Source organism: Strix uralensis, chromosome 7 (assembly GCF_047716275.1).
Source record: "Strix uralensis isolate ZFMK-TIS-50842 chromosome 7, bStrUra1, whole genome shotgun sequence".
In the NCBI taxonomy this organism is placed as follows: domain Eukaryota; kingdom Metazoa; phylum Chordata; class Aves; order Strigiformes; family Strigidae; genus Strix; species Strix uralensis.
Window position 1 is genome coordinate 15,765,809 of NC_133978.1, and position 20,533 is coordinate 15,786,341.

The window sequence follows — 20,533 nt, forward strand, 5'->3', positions numbered from 1 at the left end:
TATCTTAGAACAACCAAGAAATATCAAGACAGTACAATGCACATTATCAGGCCTTTTATTTTTAACTTTTGTATGATTCTGCATTTCACAGAATCACAGAATCGTCTAGGTTGGAAAAGACCTTGAAGATCATCCAGTCCAACCATTAACCTAACACTGAGCGTTCCCAACTACACCATATCCCTCAGCGCTATGTCAACCCAACTCTTAAACACCTCCAGGGATGGGGACTCCACCACCTCCCTGGGCAGCCCATTCCAACGCCTAACAACCCGTTCTGGAAAGAAATGCTTCCTAATATCCAGTCTAAACCTTCCCTGGCACAACTTCAGGCCATTACCTCTTGTCCTTTAGTTTATTACTTGGTTAAAGAGACTCATCCCCAGCTCTCTGCAACCTCCTTTCAGGTAGTTGTAGAGGGCGATGAGGTCTCCTCTCAGCCTCCTCTTCTCCAGACTAAACAGTCCCAGTTCCCTCAGCCGTTCCTCGTACGACATGTGCTCCGGACCCTTCACCAGCTTCGTTGCCCTTATCTGGACATGCTCAAGTAATTCAATGTCCTTTTTGTAGTGAGGGGCCCAAAACTGAACACGGTAATCGAGGTGCGGCCTCACCAGTGCCGAGTACAGGGAGAAGATCACTTCCCTGTCCCTGCTGGCCATGCTATTTCTGATGCAAGCCAGGATACCATTGGCCTTCTTGGCCACCTGGGCACACTGCTGGCTCATGTTCAGCCGGCTGTCAATCAACACCCCCAGGTCTCTCTCAGATTTCATTGTGCTTGGTGTGTTTACATTTTGTACTGCATCTGTAGTATTTGTAGTCATTTCTCTATGAAATCTGCATCATCATAATTACACTGCAATTCTGCATTGTGCAAGATAGACATTCTGCATATGGAAAACCAACTTTGAATGGTCTTGGTCTTGTATGAAATATACTCTATAGAACATGTTTGTGTGCATGTGGCACTCCCCCGAGGCAGCGAAACAGCAGAAAGACCCTGTCCTTAAGGACTACTTCAGTCACATCCCTCAGCCCAAATAAACTAGATTGTGAATGCTATTTGGTCTAAGTTTCTATTTTCTTTTACCTGGATCAATCACTGTGAGCATTTTTGCCTTTTATCTTATAGTCACCTTCTGTGCTTTCATCCAGATATAACTTCAAATAATGGTTTCCACCAGGGATTTTTTCCTTTCTCCTTTTCAGTGTAAAGAAAGAAGTTAAACAAGAAAAAAGGGTTCTGGGCAAATCAATTAAGCTGAGGTTAGTGGCTTTTAAAAACAAACCCCCCTGTATTACTGCTACTAGTGGGTAATGGTAACATACCAATTTGTTTTCATTCCCATACAAACTGTTCTAAGTACCATGGTAACAAACCTAAACAAACATAAATATTATCTTTCATTCTGGTCCCCAAATTTTCACATTTAATGTTGTCCTAACAAATAGCTACTGTAGCAGTTCCCCAGCTATTGTTTCAAAGACATGCTACAGTAAAGAGATTCTCAGTGTCCCTACCAAAATATGCAAGCAGTTGCAGTGCTTAATAAATAATATGTGATTATACGTACATAACTGATTTTATTTAGCAATACAGTTACATGTAACAGTAAGTAGCATATGTTAGGACAGGTTTGGCGAACTTACTGGCATGGCTTATCAGTTTGTTTGACAATCTGAAAAACTAGAGCTGTTTTCCATATCCGTAATACTTGTCAGAAGCATATTATGTGATTAATTTATGATTGTAAGGAAAATAGATGCCTTTAAAAATTGTTATTCCCGTGGAAAATAATCTCAGAGCCTATATAGGTGCTTAGCTCGTTTCTTCTTGATCTGTTTCACAATGTTATATACTTACTACTCACCCACAGTTCAATTTTTGTTTGGTAGTTTGATCATGTTGAATCTTAATTTTCTAATACAAATATACCCTGCTTCTATCTGCCAACTGAGCTTTTCTGTATATGCATCCTAAAGGCTTTGTGAGCAGATAGACCTCCTGCCTCAGGAGGCCTGTCTTTACTATACAGTGACCTGCTGAGGACTTTCTGCTCTGCTGTGACCAAGCATCAGGCTGCTCTTAGCAGACAAAGTGTCTCCAAGCAGTGCCTCACCTGGGGGTGCTGCACTGTCCTCAAAGGGCTTGGATCAGCACTGCTAACTTTAGGTAGCTGTCAGCATATTATAGACAGAGCTCATCTCACATGCATGTTTTGCACAGGATTCTGACCAGACAACTTGGTTTTTAAATAAAGAGGAAGATGCCCCAAAATAGTGATTCTTTAGAAAAGCAGTTTGAATGCAATAGTTCTTTCACGTATCTTCCTCTTGGAGATCCTGTGTTCAAAAAGACAGGGATACATGCTGTTTCATGAGGCTCTTGGAATATCTCCACCATAAAATAATAAAATTGGCCTCCAGAGCTTGGAAGCTCTTGTCCTTTTGTCATGTTCCAGTCTGCCATCATGCAGGCTTGCTCAGCATGTCAAAGCAAGCAGTGCACAATGTTGTTGGTAGGTGATGTCTTCCCATACAAATCTGTTTTCCAAGGCAAGACTTGCCTATTCTTTAACTTGATTTGATTTCAGGGGTAGCCATCAACTCAATGCCATGAATTTTCTGCCTCTGGCCTTTAGTATTCCATCATGGAGGTAAAACCAGAGAACGAAGAGCTGAATATTTATAGTGGAGTATGGGATCTGATTAAAGCACATGCAGAGACCTCATAGGCTCAGAGAGATTTACACCCAGTAAAGAAAATAGTTCCTAACCTGCACAAAAGGAAAGGGCAGAAAAGACAAGCTAAAGTATATAAGTGCAGGCTCATGTCTGCAATGTTTTTAACAGGATAGCTGAAGCTACACAAACACATCGGCCCTTGACCCTAGGCTTATTTGGGTTGGAGGTCTAACACAAAAGCTGTTCTCAGCTCTAGTCAGCTGCTCCTTGGCTTTGGGCATGATCACAGCTTTGCATGACCTCATTTCATCTGGAAAACAGATCTGTTCTGGACAAAAACAGTTAGCCTTGAAATGGCAGATTTTCTGCTCTAGATGCACACTTTTTGCAATGTGTGGTTCACCAAATGTCAGCAGGGCTCCCCAGGAAAGCTGAAATTGTTGCCTGTCTTGCTTGAGCCAATTCAACACTATTGGAGTTGCAATGGGACATAAATTTGCAGTAGGACAAACTATTATTTTTGCGTAACGTTAGCAAAATCTATTTATTGATAATAGTCAGTGGTGCTCAGACACACAACAGGAGGCAATGGACACAAACTGAAACATATGAATTTCCATCTGAATTAAAAAAACCACACAAAATAAACCAGTTGTCTAGAGAGGTTGTAGAGTCTCCATCCTTGGAGATACGCAAAACCTGACTGGACACAGTCATGTGCAACCTGCTCTATCTAGGTCACCCTGCTTGAACAGGGGCTTTGGACCAATGACCTGAAAAGGTCCCTGTCAACCTCAACAATTCTGTGATCCCTGTTCCTATGCTAGATACTGTGCAAAGGTAAACCAGGGAAGGAGTGATCAACCCTCAGAGAGACTTTAGCTCTTTAATTTTCTGTGGTCAAAACTCAGCTATTTGGTGAGTCACAGCGCAGCACTTCTCAATCCTATTCTCAATGTGTTGATATAGAAGCCAAAATCCACTGGGACTTCCAAGACAGATATTTGCACTGAAGAGCATATGAGTGTCTCAAGACAGTTACTTCTCTTTCGAAAGGTTCTTAACTTCCCCCCCAGAAGACAGGTATCATCAACTAAAGACATCTGCTCTTTGCAGGAGTTTTCAGACTTAAAACCAGAAATGATGTCTCGAATGCCAAAATTTCTCAACAGTGGATTTCATTCCACGTGGATACAACTGGAGGCTCTATTTACTTTTCTTTGAAGCCTGAAGTTCACTTACTTCAGCAATACAACTTATATTGCATTTGGGAAACTTTCCCTTAGTTTGCCAGCTTTTGTTTTTATTACCATTTGTCTTTGTTGGTCTTTGTCAGCTAACACCTCAAGAAAGTTTCAACATCCAAATATAAAATAAAATTTAACCTTTTCTCAAATCCAAGTTAATTGGTGTGAAGATAAAATCCTAGACAGACCAACAAATAGTTCATGTTCCATTCATATACACATCTGAATCATTCATAACCCTTTTTTCCTTTGGAAATAAATAAATAAAAAAATTTCAAGTGCACCAGCTGGTGTTTCCAGATATTTGGTAGAAAAATACATGTCTCTGATTTGTCTCTAATGCAAGCAGTCCCGTTTTTCTGGATTCTAGACTACACATGCACACTCAAGAGAGTGCTCTGAGGAGCACAAAGACAGGAACTGAAGTATTTGTTTAACAAAATGCTTTAAAATAAACCAGAAAATCTAACATATGTGCAAAAGTTTGTTCTCCGAGTTTATATTTCAGGATCTTAAAGAACAGATATATTGTTATGAGGGTGTTTAAGTGCCCCTATCTGCAGTTTGAAGGAAAGAAGAACGTCTTTTATGGAGTGGGACACTGCAAAGACTTAAAAGTATTTGATTTATATTCGTAAATTAGAAGCAATACACATTTTACACAACTTAGCCATAAAGAATTAACTTTTATTAGATTCTTACGTACTGTCACACCAGTTGAGTGCATTTTATTCTGGTGATTTTACTGGCACTAGGTTGCTACTAAAACCATGAAACCAAAAACCTATCTGAAAAACTTCCTGCCAGCTGATGCTAGCAGACAGCACTAACTACAACTGCTACTGTTTAATTTTGCAAATCCTTGACCAAATTCACATTGTTTTGAGCCAGCAAGAAGTGGAAGGTTCAGTTCTGCTCAGGTTGCAAGTGTGTGATGGACAGAAAACAGCCACACAGTTCTAAAGTGTTATAGCTTGAAAACTGTACTATCAATAATCTTGTAACTCCCAGACAATGCCTCAGATTCTCTTATTTTTTTAACAGCCTGGCAAACATATTAAAGCAAGCTTTGAGCAACCCCACCACTTACTACCTTTTTACTATCTTTTGCTCTTTGTAGATCTATTACCCATCAATAGTCTTACCTAAACTCTGTGACATCTGAAAAATCATTAACCGTGCTCGAAAATAATAAATATGAAACTGAGATGAAATTTGCAAATTGTACTTCATAAAAAGCTCAGCTATTAAAGAATTAAGGTATTTTGAACAAAGAGAACCTGAGGGTAAGTAAACTCTCTAAATGCTAGGAATAGAAAATTTGAGACCAATATTGTAGTCTATAAGAAGACTTACAGGGAAATTAAGACATTTCTCTCAGTCACCACAACCAGAATTCCTAGGACAGAAATTTGCTCCAAACACAAAACAGTATTTCAAGGTATACTCCTTTGCTCTTGAAATTTGTAGCTTTAGTATTTTTGTTTTCAGTCTCCTATTACTAAAGTTCAACTAAGGAGGGTAGCTTTTCCTATGCACCGTTATTGTCATTAGCCATGGATTTCTATCCATTACCAGGAAATCTGAACCCTGGGAGAACCAAACTTGGACCCTGGAAGAAGAGAGGAGGACCTGCAATCCGGCAGAAGGAGCTGTCTCCTGCCCCCAGCACTGGGGGTTCTGCTTTCATGCTCCTCTGTTCTGGAGTCTCTCTTATTGCATAGTTTCTTTCTGTTGCTAGAGCAGGAATGAATAACACTGATAATAAACATTCATTCATTATTCATCCACTCATCTGTCCCTTATGGCATCATTACAACATGATCTTTGTTTGAAAGGTTTTGGTGAGGGTTTGCTGACACCAGGACACAATGCATTGTTTTGAATGGTGGTTTGTATTTTATGCACAAATGTTACCAGGAGAAGCTTTCTCTTTGTATCCACCATACTACTGAGAGCTAAAAGAACTGTACCCTCTCTTACCCAGAACTGGTTGTAAAGAACCCTGTTAGTGGGAGCAGGATGCACTGAAGCATGTTTCCACTGACAAGATACAAGGTATTACAGTCTGACCCCTCATAGGAACACATTTCCACAGCAAACACAAACTGTTTACAATGGCAGTGATAAAGCATTTCATGCTCTTGACTCTTGCCTTCCTGCTTACACCAGCAGCCAAGAGGCTCCTGGATAATGTGATAGTCTGGAAGAAAATTGACCATAGGAGGAAGAAATCCACTTTAATAAACTGAGTCAAAGGCTGGCTTGGAAATTTTTGTTCTTGTCAAGCTTGTACTTAATAGTTGGGGGATTTGGGTTATACTGTTGAGTATTTATTCTTGGTGATTACTGCATTCATTGTAATTGGTGCTGCTGGAGAGAGGTAGAAAGCATCAGTTGTGTGAGGGTTAGTTTCATTGCAGAAGGCATGATGACAGGAGAGAGCGAGAGCAAGCTCTGCCTCGAAGATCTAGCCAGACAGGTCTGGGAATGAGAACGCTGAAGCACAGAGAAAGATAGTGATTTGCCTAAGGTGAGCCAAACAAACGGTGAATAAGAAAATGGATAATGTAAACTCTGATAGCAGCAATCTCTGCTGCTCATCCAGCAGCCACAGGTTTACATTTGCATGTCTGTTACTTGAATGAAGGCAAAGGAAAAAGTAATTTTTGTAATTACGAGGCAAACTCTCCTACTCAGCTAGCTGCCTCCTCTCATCCTGGCATGGTACCCCACTTATCACATCAATAAATACAAAAAAATGGAACAGTAGATGTAGCTGCACATATTCATATATATTTGAAACTTTCAGCTTTGCTTTTTTTTCCCTATTTTACGTTGCTGCAACAACCCATATCCCTGCTGGGCTCTGATTGCAGCTTTAGCTAATTATATTAGTCAAGACATTTTGTCATACAGTGAATCAGATCCTCAACTGATTTAAACGAATGCAGCTGCACTGATGTTAGTGAAGATTTGCCTGTTCTTACCAATTATTCATTATCTTCCCAAAAATGAAAATGCAAACTGCCATACCCTAAAATACAGTTTTTAAAGTCTTTAGTAGCTCTTCTAGCTTTTCTGGAACACACTGAGAACTCTATTTGCACTCTAGAAACCACAAAGACAGTGTGCTAGCTAACAAAGAAGAAATGAACTGTGCCTTCAGTACATTCTCGATGTATCCTCCCATAGAAATAAAACTTCAAGACTATTGCCACATCCAAATCTATTACATATATCCAAGAAACCAAGAAGTATGGAAGACTACTAGATGACTATTATTATATATAGGATAAAAGAAAACAGAATAGGGAAGATTGCCTCACCGTTATCCTCTAGACTGGAAATCATTGTGGATTGTCACATAAGAACAACTGTAAAAATATTATTTTTCTTTGTCTTATACCAGTTCTATTTGGTCTGGAAATGGTCCTAAGTTCTGGCATGTAAAAAGATTTACAAAGCTAATGAATAAATTCAGCTAGAAGCAAACTAGCTTTGAAAGGCTCCAGTATTCTGCGGCTGTTGGTGTTTAGGGCACTGGATTTACTTTTTCAAATACTGTAGCATGAAATAAAAGCAGATGACTTTCCTCAATCCACTATAGATTTTCTCAGTCTTTTTTCACAGATGACTGTACAAATTCTTTAGCTATCAGCACCTAAACATTCAAATTCTTTCTGGCAACATTAACTCAGGTTAAATTTCAGCTGTCACTCTGCCTTGTCCCTGATGCCTAGAGATACATCTTTATAGACCCACTCATTTTCCATAGCGTTAAACCTTCTGGGGAAGAAAAAAAAAAAAGACATCCTAACAGAGGTTGATTTCTGCTTTGGCATGTAGCTTAAGCTTCATATATCAGATATTTAATGACTTATTTTCCACAGTATTGCTGGTACCAGCCTTGCTGCTGCAGCCTATGTGTTTGTGCAGAGTTTCCTTAGAAATGTGCGGCTGCTTTGTAGCTGACAAAGTTGCAGGAGGTGGCACGTGAACCTTGCAGAGGGAACACAACTCCCACCCTGCGCACATCCCAAGATGGGCCTGGGGCCACCCTTGGCATGAACATGAGCTCAGCATGTGTGCTCTCCCACTGAGAGCACAGAAACAGCTCAGAGATGCTGCGGCTTTTCCAGCCATGTCATGGACACTACAGTTTGCTTGTGAGTGCTGCTGCTGCCCATCGTTTCACAGAGGAAGCTCTTGGCCCTCACTTTCAGCAGGCGGAGGAGCAGTCCCCTCATCAGCCTGGGCTCCTCACCCTGCATGGGCTGTGAGAGCCCTGGGAGTAGGTGCCTTCTCTCAGTCACAGGGGCTTTATAACTTGTGAGGGAGAGGAGGCTGCACCTGCTGCTCCAGTTACTATTCCAGATTTGTAAAGAATTGTCAGATGTTTGGGAATTAATCTTCTGTGCTGGCTCTGGCACTTTCTAGATACAAATAACAAATTGCAAATTATTCAGGTGACTAGTACAAATCTTTTCCCTGTCAATTTTGTAAATCCCAGTGTTCACAGCTCTTCTCAGACAACAAATAAATTAACAACAACCCATAATAGTCATCTGTACCTTTTCCCCATCTTTTCCCTTTCTCAAGGGAAACCATTAAAACCAATCCTTCCTACTATACATAAGTTGAGAAAACATTTTCCTCTATTCTTTCCTCTGACATTCTTAGACTCTTATCCCCCACTGAGAAAGACTATATTTATGAGACCGCTATATTTTAATGGTGATTTTGCTGATTTTTCCACCATAAATGCAAGTGATTTTGAATAGTGCAGTGTTCACTTGCCTGATTGTGAAACTCTAATGTTAACAGGACTATTCATGCAAGCACTCTTCATATTATGCAACAATTGCATAATCACTGCCTGAATATTGCCTTAGGTACAGCTCCAGATTCTCCAAATCTCATCCTCCCACCCTGTTACAAGTTTTCATGCTGCATGCAGCAACAGCAAAAATTCCCTTCAATAAGTACTGAAGATAAAGCATTTAAATTTGGATTCTCCCAGCTTTCTAATGCACTACTTAGCACTAGAGCTCTAGATAGTGCTAGATGGGATTTTGAAGGTTTTCTCATTTTGTTGTGTAGTTGGTTTTGTTTGTTTTTCTGTTGTTGTTCGATGAAAGGAACAGAAATGTTAAAGACAAAACAGTTTTCCCCAGTTTCTTCCTGCAAATGAAACAGTTTTGTTTTACAGCAAACACAAATGGAAGTGCAGCTGTTCAAAATGGATTTCTAGACTTAGCCATTCTGAAATGGAGAAAGGAAAGCAAGGTGATCATTGCTGCCTTTTCTTTGCTTCTCACACTCAGACTTTCCTTTTAGCCACTGCTCTAATCATTTTACTACTCTTCTAATCATTACATTGTTTCTACGTGGTCAAAAGGTGAATAAAAACATTCAGTGTTTGGAAGGCGCATTGCTCTGTAGGGACCAAGACTCATCATCCATACTAGAAACAGTAGTAAAATTAGAGACCATCTGGCCTATTTACCTGCTCATGGAGAAGCAACAGTCCCCAGGCCAGCTGGAGCTGTGTTTGCCAACATTCTGGAAGTCCCCAAAGCTGAAATTAATGACCAGATGTTAGTAGAAGCTCAGCATCACCACCTCCACTTCACATGCCCTACACCTTTTTGTCACAGTTTCAGTTGCCTTTGGATACACGGAGCATGGGACAACTGGCCTTAGATACACTTTGAGCCCCATTTCAAGTGTTCTTAGAATAAGCTGATTTTGTACAGTGGTAGGGAAGGGGTGCAGTGTGTCCATGAAACAATGACTCTGACAGTAAATCCAATGAGCCTCAAATATGCTTGCTACTTTGAGAGCTGCATGTTTGAAAAGATTATCAAAATTCAAATGCTGTATACTCTCAGGCTCTAGCTGTACTAACATATTTTCAGTTTTTATGTATAGTATCAGTAGCAAGTATCCTGAGTGTAGGCTCTCTTGTTTCTTTATACTTGTATGTCTAGCTTTTTTTGGTTTTATTTCCTTCTTTTTTCTTCCATCACCTTTATCACAGGATGCAAAAAAAATGCTAAGCATTTTGATGCATGCAGTCACTATACGCTGGCTCAGTGACACAGATTCCTTCAAGAGACAATATTATCAAATATATTATAGCACTTTGTGAATGCACTTGGCATGCAGCACAAGCTGTTGGGATAGGTAACTTGAAGTGGGGCTTGAATGTAGCCAATGTTGTAGCCAAACCCCTCAAATCCGCTGGTCTTTGGGAAACAGGATGATAATTGTTGCCTGATATATCAGAAGGCTGCATCTACCACACCTACAACTATGGGGAATCTTCAGGGCACAGACAGAACTGGAAGCTGCATGCTATTGCCTTCCCCCAGTCAGCCTCTTCTGCCACCTGACATCCAGGTAAAGGCTGAGAAAAACTAGACTATTAATAGATATTGCAGACATTAATAGAGAGTACAGATTTACATTATAAATGTTTTCCATATTATTTTCTGAACAAACTGATCAAATTTCTTCAATGACTTCAAACATCCAGTAATGTTAATTTGACCTCTTTTCAGAAATTTTTCCCTTATATCCTTGTTAGTGTTGGGATAAGAGACATCCACTTCTCTCCCAGTCCACAGAATGAGTTAGTTCATCCTAGTAGGTAGGCTACCAGATTGGTCAGGCACAGTTTGCCCTTGGTAAATCTATTCTGGCTGTTCCCAATATCATCTTCTCCTAGATGGAACTGAAGATGGAAAATACAAAATGGTGTACTGGGGACAGATTACAGCCCACACAGATTCCTGAGGACTAGATATAATTATTACAATGACAAGAGTAAAGATGACAAATGCAAGATATGAAATTACAAGTATAACACTCCTAGAGTCCATTAACTTCCTTCAAGACACAAATCCCAGGAAATTGTCAGTATGCCTGCCTTTTTTGTACATGTAGAATAATACTGATGATCATATATTTCCTACAGCAACCACTGTAATACAATCCCAATCTCAGAAATTCCATCCTAATATAAAACAGACCATATCAGTAAATGCCAATAGAAACCCCACCTTCTCTCCATTTCAATTACTTCCAAATGTGCACAGTTTATCTGAAGATACATAGGGCATCTCTGCATCTCCCCATTTGGTAGCGCTTATGCAAGAAAAATATGAAATGCTGGCAGCTACATCATTTTAACAGGGAAAATGCATTAGTAACTCCAAAGCAGCTCGTCTGTGTTTAAGTCTTGACTTTGCTCCTTTCTCAATGCTTACAGACTCCTTTGCTCAGGCACACTTTTTGTTAGATTAAGAGAGATTTCAGCAGCTGGCCAGTAACTCAGTAAATTGGAAAGCATTCTATGTATCAAGTCATACTGCCCTTTTTTCTTTGTAACTGAGCTTCTTAAAAATATTAAAGCTGGTGATTGTGCTTACCTAAGGACTGATCTAAAGCTCTTTAGAATCAGGGGGAAGGATTCCATCAACAGGCATTGGACCAAGCCCCTCCTGCTCAAGTAATGATGACTTCTGTGTATCACAGGATTTGGACATACCCCAACTGTGTATGTTAAAGTTACAGATCTTCTAGCACAGAAATGTGTGCGAAACCTTCAGGTAGTTAAAACAGAGAGGGCCCATGAGGAAGGCAATTCTATAATAGGGTAGGTGAATGGCTTTTTCCCTCATCTTCTGACCTCCTACTCCAGAAGAAAAAAAAAAAATGTTCCCCATAAAGAGATGTGGGATTTATTCTCTGCATGTTAAAAAGTTCTGAAGGGTATTTTCCCCTCCTACTGGTTTTGCATCTCCTGGAACTATTTCTCAATATACTTGGTCAAAGGCGTTCTGTTCTAAAGAGATTTCAGTTCTGGAAAAAAAATAACATGCTGAACTGGAAAACGAAGGAAGACAGCAAAAAGTAGAGACAAAAAAAAAAAAGAAATCATGAAGTTATAGCTATAAGGGGAACTTGTCAAAAAGTAGTTTCCGAATCTCAGGAAATATGCCTGTTCTAGAGTCTGGGTTTGGACAAATTTGAGTTGACAGGAAGATGTTTTCAAAAACACGTTGTTTCCATAGAAAATAAGCTCTCAGGACCCTGCAGTTGCACTGACTGACTCATTTTCTCTAAGCTTTGTGATTCTCAAAACTGATGGATTCTAGACAGACCTGCTGGGAGGTCAGCTGTGAAGTCACAGGCGCTGTGACACAGACAACTATTTCCATGTTTTCAAGTCTTCCCCCATGCTTTGCAGTGGGAAGCTGCAGTGGTGGAGCCAGGGCTCCAGCAAGGTGTGCCGGCCACTAGACGCTGTGCCACAGGGCTGAACCTGCTGGGGCTGCCATGGGGGCTTCCCACTTAGGACAGACCTTGGAGTTTCTGCCATTGCAACCTCAGAGACAAATGTTTCAGGCCTATGTTCAGCTTCAGAGCAATCTGCCTAGACTCCAAAGACTTCACTTTTGGGGCAAAATCTTAGGACAGATGGTTTTCCAAAGGTAAGTATCAAGTCCTTACAAGATTGCTGGTTCTGTGGTAACCTGGATGGGATGCCCCTGTCTTCTCTGATCCTACCTTTGGAAAGGTTTCAGCAGACTTACAATCAACTGGGCAACCTTTGTGAACATGAGAAGTATTTTGTTTTCTGCAAACTGCCTTTTGGCATTTGTATGTATAAGAAAACTCCTTTTTCCTGAAACACATCTAGCTTTATTTCTTACTTTCCTCCTTGAACCAGGTATAAATAAGCTAAAGCTTTACCCATTATCCTTGTGAGTTGATGGATCACAAACAAAACCCACATGCATCTAATTTAAGATCTATTCGATCAGTTCTAGTACAATTGTTTTGCCTTTTATGTATGTATTGTACTGCATTTATATTAAATTTATTTCAGTTCATGAAATGAATTCATGAGACATCTAGTGCTCCCGAGATTTAATTAAGACCCGATCAGATAGCAGGCTGCACCTTCCACACAAATATAACTACTGACCAGCAAACTAATTTATGAATATAAATGCTTCTTTCTACCAAAATGTGTTCTTTCTACCAGGCCTCTGAAACCCAGTTAATAAATATGCCACTAGATCCTATCTCCACTTTACACATACAAGTATGACTGTACTCTTGTGTATTAGTAGCAAAGCCATAAAAGCAGGGCATAGGAAAGTTTATACATGAATGAAATGTTTTACCAGGAACAGATGAGAAAATGGAGTCAGAAGGAAAGTTTTCAGTAATAAGAAAATACAGGAAAAAATTTTCATGTGGAAGTTTTAATTATTTCTTCTAAGAAAAAATTTGCTCCTGTGCAAAACATGTGGTGTGTGTTGTAAATAATTATTTGGAAGTGTAGAAGTTTGTTGTTTTTCAACATTTAATCTCTGGTGCTTGTTCTTTATTTTCAGTTCACACCAAAGACTGTTTCAAATTTTACAATGGGTGAAACCTTAAGTTCTGTCTTATTATGATAGTCCATTCCTAGAATAAATCCAAGTATAAAATTCCTATAAGCTATAAAAAGCTTTAATGATGCTATTGTGTTAGTATGTTTGTTTTGTAGACATATACACTGAGATTATTCTCTAACTAAACAAATCTGAAAACATGGATGGATACTAGAATCCTTTGAAGCAACACTGGTCTACTGAAGTGACTGAGAGCGCACCATTGTAGAACTGAGATTTTTCTGAAGTACACTGGAAAATTTGTACAACTTTCAATGATACTAATAGATACCATGTGGCTACAAACTCCATTTGTCACTCAAAAGGCTTGAGTTTGTCTCAGGATTCTTAGTTTGTTTTTAAAATAGAGGTTTTAAATTCTTTTAAGAGTTAAAAGAATGCAAAGATAAAACACACCTATTCCTCTTGATTTATTTTCAAAGAATTCTTTTCTGTTTGTTACTATTTTTTTTTTCCAGAATTACACAAACCAAAACCCATAATATAGTCACAGCTACTTCTCTTCATCTCTGCAACTGGGAGGAGAGTCTGTAGAGAAGATACATGAAATACCCCAGCACTGAGGCTGACTGCATTCCCCACCTATGGCATAGTTCAGGGTAGTTTACAAGCTGCTTTAACACCACAGATTGAAAGACTTCAAACTACTGCCTACCTCCTAACAGTATACAGCTGAGGATTTGTTTATAGCAATGGATATCTCAGATAAGATTCAACCTAGTTGTTTAGTGTAAAGGGCCTAGAGAATCTGATCCATTGTCTTTCCATTGCAAAGATAAATTTAACTGGTAGCTATTCTGTCAAACCTAAACACCCCTAGTTTAACACATGAATGGGTAATTTTGACTAGATATGTTAGTATCCCTTTGTTTTCACTGATCTGAAACCTCTAGGACAGATATAATCATTCCAGTTCTGCCTTTCTTCAACTGTCAAACTAGCCAAACTATCAACTAGTGGTGCAAGTTAATGATCTGACAAAGACTTCTATAGCGTACACAGTTGTCCACAGAAAAATGGATTAAAATTCAGTTTTGTCACGTAGGCTGTCATGCACTCATCAGTTTCTATTTAATTACAAAAGAAAAGTCAGAGAAGAGCCTTAATCTAAAAAGTTCTGATATGCTTCAGTTTGAGAACTGTATACACATATCCAATATGCAACTTTTGTCCCGACACCCGAAAGCTGTGGCAGCGTATTCTGATATCTATACTATCTTAGAATATGGCCTGTCTGGACAAGAAAAGTCTGTTCATTTCTTTAAGTAAATAAATAGAAAAATCAGTAGATTGACTTCAAAGCAATGGGGCCATGATATACAGTCATCTACAGAAAGTTAGTGAACCTGGTAAATGCTTGGTCACTAAGAGGACGGACATTAAAAATTGAACTATATAGACAAAATGAAATAAAAAAGCTTTTACTTTTAATGGAATAACCTTTTGCCAATTATATAAGCAAGGTCAGCATGTAATGGGATAAAACCCTAGATACACAGGAAAGAATAAAATTTTTACTGTCATGATAACCGTTACATACTTCCAATTTAACAAAATTGAATGAATGCTTGAAGTCCAATTCTGACCTTCTTAGGGTGTAGCCACTATTGACTTCAACCCACAGTATTTGGTTTTTAAAATGCTTTTTTCCTTTATACACACCTGGTTTTGCTGTGTGCATGTATATACACAGCCTGAGTTTGCAGTGACGTACTGCAGGTGCTACTATAGTGTTAGGCATGGCTTCTGGAACTGCATTGGGATCCTAATTTTCTTTGCTGCAGGTTACTCAGAACAGAATTTTTTCTCTTGTATATACAAGGCACTTTCTTCTATTCATGCAGTGATTGATATTCAGCTCAATTTTCTCATTCAATGGTAAAACTTGGGAAGTCTCTTTCCAAAAATAAAAAATTTGGATATCCTCCACAAAATACATTATCATCTTTTCTGTTCATCAAGATATTATTTCTCACCAGCACTGTTACAATTCATTGTTGTACTGTTTAGCATCTCTGACAGAAGTGTCTAAACCTTTCTGTTTATATATCACAGGAAAGATCTATTTTTTTTTTTTTTTTTCAGTTTGTGAAGTTAGAATGAATTGGTTTGAGGTTGAAATGTCTCAAATCCATTGTAATTTATATTTTCTTGACCCTAAACAAAAAAACTGTTCCCAGTTTAGATCCCTTCAAAGAGTGAAAGAGGAACCTCATTAAGTTTACAAAGCTTAACCTCCTTGCTTTAAAGAACCATGGAATAATTTCTTGGGACTTGTTACAAGTACTTTACAAAGATGTGTTAATTATCTGATCTAAGTTTACATTTGTTTTATCTTCATCTTGTGCAGACTGTAGCATAATAATTTCATGCTGCCTTCTTACAAATGGCTATTAGAGCAGCAATTGACTTTTAAACCACTTCAAGTCAACTTTACAGTGAACACATGCCTCAATAGCATAGCACTGTCCAGTATACTCCATATCAAGGAAAGACGAGCCCAATGACAAAGAAGGAGAAAGAAAATAACTCATCCAATATTGGAGATTTCTTTTAGAGTAAATGCTAATATGTGTCTGTAATAAATGCCCAAGGAGAGAATTTTGTACTGAGTACAAATCTTGTTGATTTTCAGTGAGATCTATGTGTATATCTCCCTGGGGTCTTTTGAAAATTATTCATTTCAGTGCCAATAAAAATCTTTGTACATTTTCTGTTAGCCTAAATAGCAAGTTTGTTCAAAGGGGTACTGGGTTTAATGGAAATTTACAGAGATGATACTTGTAATCCCAGTGTCCAGACATTACAGTACCACAGAAGGCAAGTGGCCATGTCAGCAGGTTTTCGGGTACCTCTGAGAAAAATTATTGCATTGCAGGACACTAGAGACAGCTGTGAATGTTTGCCTTCATATGAGGTAAGGATAACTGAGGAAATTGGATGAGATTTTTCTTCATTTCTGTCAAAGTCCATACACAAAGAAAACATTTCATTTCTGAACAGGGTATGAAGCAACCTGTCTAAAATAAACAAGTCTGGTTTAAAAAAAAAAAAAAAAAATCAGAGATGTCAAGGACTGCTGCTAGCATCTATAAGAAATGATTCCATAGAGTGGGGTAAGGTACATTTGAAATGACAGGACAAGATAAATATAGCTGTGTGTTACCAACTTCCACTGACTCACAGAATATCAAATCTAGGTGTAATGTTTTCTTCTGCTGTAGTTGGTCTAAAACAAGCCCTTCTATGACCAAATATTTAGAGGAAAGGGCTGGGAAGAGGTATAAGTCTACTTGTGAATAACTAGCTTGTTTTTCAACCTTGGTGATCTCAATTAAAATTCCTGCCTCATGAATGAGTTAATTGTTTTAACTTTCATGACCAACAAACCCAACCTGTGCCTTAAGTTTTCTATGGCAAGGAACCCTTATTTCAGGGTTAATGGAAAATACACACAAAAGTAAGTTCCCCTCACATATCAGGACAGCAGATTCCCAAACTGGCCTTCTAGAGATACTTGGTGCATTGCTGCATATACATGCCCTCTTATGAAACCAGTGTTTCTGTTGTAGCTGGACTTCCCATTCAGACAATGCCAAACATTTTGCACATCTTCAACAGTAGTGCACATCCAAATGACAACATCTATGACCTGGGGCTTTGCAGCTCAAAAGCAGCACTCAGGCACAAAATCTACTGCTGGGGTAGTGAATCACCTAGGCTAAGAGGTCACTGATAGTGCAGTGAAATTCATGTTCTATCTGCCTATACCACATCCACATATAAAGAGCTTATGAAGAGGAACAAGCCTGATAATTAGCTATAGAAGCATTATTAATAGTCTTTTAACAACTGTATTGTCTACTTTATGGACCATATCAGAAATCTCTGTGAAGATGAACTAAAGCTTCAGCTCAGGATTTTCTAGGTCGATATTTCAAAGTGCTTGAAATTCCAGGTTTAGGCATGGACCTCAGAAAACTGAAAAGGTGACTAAATTGAGGTTTGTAAGTACCTACACAGGTAAAAGGGTCTCTGCTGCAACAAACAAAAGCATGATAAAATCCACTGCAGGATATCCTGGGGCAAAAAGGAAGGTACTGAAAGAGATGCATGAGAAGACTCTTCTAACAAACAGCACCAACAGCAGACTAACAACACAAACAGCACCAACAGCAGACTAACAACACAAACAGCACCAACAGCAGACTAACAACTAAGTAGAAGGGGATGCTACACTTTAAGCCTCTTTTCTAAATAGTAATCTAAGAAATAGCTCAATCCCTATTTATTCCAAACTTGAGGGTGACTGGCTTTGTACAAGAATTGCTCTGAAGTCTGCGGAGCCTGTGAACAAGTTGTTTGAAACAGCACAATAATTGGAGGGTACAGCTCACATCTGGGGAAGAAATAACAAGGAATCTGCAGAGAACAAGTTGTTCCATGAACACTGCAGCTAGCTACATCTGGTTTCCACTCAACTCATATCTTCTAGTTGGTTGACTTTTAACTGAATATGTGTGAGCTCACCCTAATTAAACATCCAGTAAGTGTTAGTTGGAAAAAACCCCTTCTTCTATTGCTCCTTGTTTGAAAAGGGATAATTCAAACAGGAAAGAAGCTTTAGTTGAGGAGGAGATTCTCTAATGTTTGAAACAGCAAAAACTCCAAATAACACTTATTTTTTTCCAAGAAGTTAAGCATTCATAAACTGCTATCCTGTGTAGATTTTTTTACTTTAGTAAGAATTTAAGAGATACTTATTTTTTCACTCCCTCCAGTAGATATACTAATAGGATATTTGCTTTCCAGGAGAACTTTTTTCTTTACTTATTAGGAATTTAACATGATTAAGAACTCTATTCACAAGCATGTCTGGTTCAAAAAGGGAAGATAGGTAAAGGTGCTTACGTAAATCTTACTTCCTTAGGAAATCAGGATTCGCATAATTCAGATATGCAGAGAGGTGGAAATAACCTGAGGGACTGGGTAAACTTGGAATTCACAGTAGTTTCCCGGTTGATTAGTGAATCTTATTTCAGCATTCCTCATGGTTGAAGAACAAATGTCCTGGGAAAACCCAAATATTATTTCTGTGATTACCGTACCACCATCTACTCCTTAAGGAGTCTGTGATCCATGAGAACAAAGCAAGGAGGAAATATTATTTCTATTTTACACACAGGCAATTCTGACACTGTTGCCATTTACGATATAGATTTCTTTGCCTGTCCGGGGACATGTGGCTTTATCTCTGAGCTCAGATTTCCAGATCTCTATGCTAATGCCTTAAGCACAAACCTGTTTTTCCTCCTGGACATACTCAGGGATATGTGAACTCTTCTATGTGAGTAATCTCAGCAGGGAAAGGTGATACATCTGTGCAATGGAACATGGTATCTGGCAGACTGCCAGCAAACCCAGCACTGGGGATATTCTGGATGTCATTTATAAAAGAGAATTTAAGCTGCCTGATTAGGTTCCAGATTTTTTTCATTGTGGACTGCAACAAGATAGAGACCCTAAGCAAGACAATTCTATGTAGAAATCAGGAATACTGGAGAAAGATAAAGGCACAGACACTCCCTGCATGCTTGAAGCAGTGCTCCACTACATTGATAATGACAATGAGAAACTATTGGTAGGAAAACTTTGCTATAGTCACTGTTTAATTTAAGGAACTGTTAACAGAATAAACTTAAGGTCTTATTACGGACATAGTCAGAAGAGTACCAATGTGCCTTTTTTTTTTTTTTTTTTAATATGCGTGACAACTACTGTGATCTATTTTAGAGAATAACTCTCACTTTGAGATAGAGTGAAAGCATGCTTTCTAAGCGTTGCCACTATCTTCGAGTAAAAACCTTTGTTAATATAGATTCCTGACCACAGAGCCTTTCCACTAAATTTTTCTTTTTCCCCAGCTCACAAGTTAATTTTTTTTTTAAAAAAATGTGTACAAGTGATAAAGCTACTATGAAACCATAAAGTCTACTAGAAAGACTTCAGCTGATTTCAAAGGGATCCAAACCAGATGCTGTTTGACTAGCAGGCAGAATGTACTTTGTTATTTACACCAGAGAATACAAATTAAAAATGACTAACCAGTAGGAAAAAAAAAAAAAGTTTCCTGTCTTGCCTTTTATACAGTCAGCAAGTTGCGTGAACAGACAATAAAAAGGAAGGTGTTATTTCATTCTGAATGGAAAAAAGCAGAATTAACTCAGGGTGGCTCCATTAATTATCTGCTTCAAATGGAGTGGGAATTATGTAGCCCTAGGAATTTTCCAAGGTACGATCCCTAGAAAAAACTACAGTAGTTCATTAGCCAGCCCCATAAGCTGGAACCATCAGTTAGTGGAGACTCTAAGGTTAATGATTTATTTTCTTGTTTCTGTCTTTTTATCACTTAATTACATTAACTTTAACCTGTTTCTAAGTAAACTTCTCCTAAAAAATCTCATCTTGTGGCTTAAATGGCTTCTAAATGATCTGTCCCAGCACAGTGCATCCCAATTCCACCAAGCAGATAGAGAGGGAGTAGCTCCAACCTTCCAGTCTCTGCATCCTGACACAAGACACAAGGGAGAGGAAAAGGCAACTCAGTATTCCTCTTCAAAGCTTCATGGGCACCTCTGGAGATTAGAGACAGTACTGGACATTATGCTGGACATTAGTGTGGGACTGCTCATTGGGTGGTGGTAAGAAAACTTCCCAATAATCACAAGCATAATCCAAATAGCGTGAACACACCAGTGCAGTGCCCTCATCTTCACCCGTGGGGGAATAAGCTGCTTCCCAGGATATCAAGCAAGTGCAAAAGCAGTCCTCTCTTTCCCAGCACTGCTGTTGTGATTAGAAGCAGGAAACTTATTATTACAAAATAATATCAATTATATAGATATAGATTCAGGAATCTAAGAATGATAGCTATCATAGCATAGGGAACAAGGAATATGCAAAGAAGTCACACTTACTCCTAGCCCTGATTATAGTGTACATTCTTTTCACTTTTTCTCCAATGAGAAATGGCTTCCTTAGCTCCTACACTTTTATGCATCATGAGTCTGATTTAAAAAAAAAATTATTAAGAATTATATGAAGAGTTAATAGATACTCAAATGC

At 38.7% G+C, this 20,533-nt stretch overlaps 1 long non-coding RNA gene across 15 annotated transcripts in view; it reads right to left on the minus strand.

Moving 5' to 3' along the window:
• The window catches only part of LOC141945843 (uncharacterized), a 173,681-nt gene that overhangs the window by 119,212 nt on the left and 33,936 nt on the right, over positions 1–20,533 (minus strand). The window contains exon 3 of one of the 15 annotated variants that reach the window (XR_012629628.1): positions 9,445–9,516. The exons of the other annotated variants lie outside the window; for them this stretch is intronic. This is a non-coding gene — a long non-coding RNA (uncharacterized LOC141945843). The remainder of the gene's footprint in view (positions 1–9,444; positions 9,517–20,533) is intronic. 15 annotated transcript variants of the gene reach the window in all.